The sequence below is a fragment of the Arachis duranensis genome, chromosome 7 (assembly GCF_000817695.3).
Source record: "Arachis duranensis cultivar V14167 chromosome 7, aradu.V14167.gnm2.J7QH, whole genome shotgun sequence".
Classification (NCBI taxonomy): Eukaryota; Viridiplantae; Streptophyta; class Magnoliopsida; order Fabales; family Fabaceae; genus Arachis; species Arachis duranensis.
The window spans coordinates 21,267,070-21,267,305 of record NC_029778.3 but is presented as its reverse complement, the minus strand read 5'-3'; positions in this window follow the sequence as shown (position 1 = coordinate 21,267,305).

The following is a 236-nucleotide window of genomic DNA, read 5'->3' as shown; positions in this document are numbered from 1 at the left end:
GATCACTTTTGTTCTTATGTATTTTCAACGGTGGAGCTTCTACACACCATAGATTAAGGTGTGGAGCTCTGCTGTATCTCGAGTATTAATGCAATTACTATTGTTCTTCTATTCAATTCCGCTTGCTCTTGTTCTAAGATATCACTTGTTCTTCAACTTGATGAATGTGATGATCCGTGACACTCATCATCATTCTCACCTATGAACGTGTGACTGACAACCACTTCCGTTCTTCC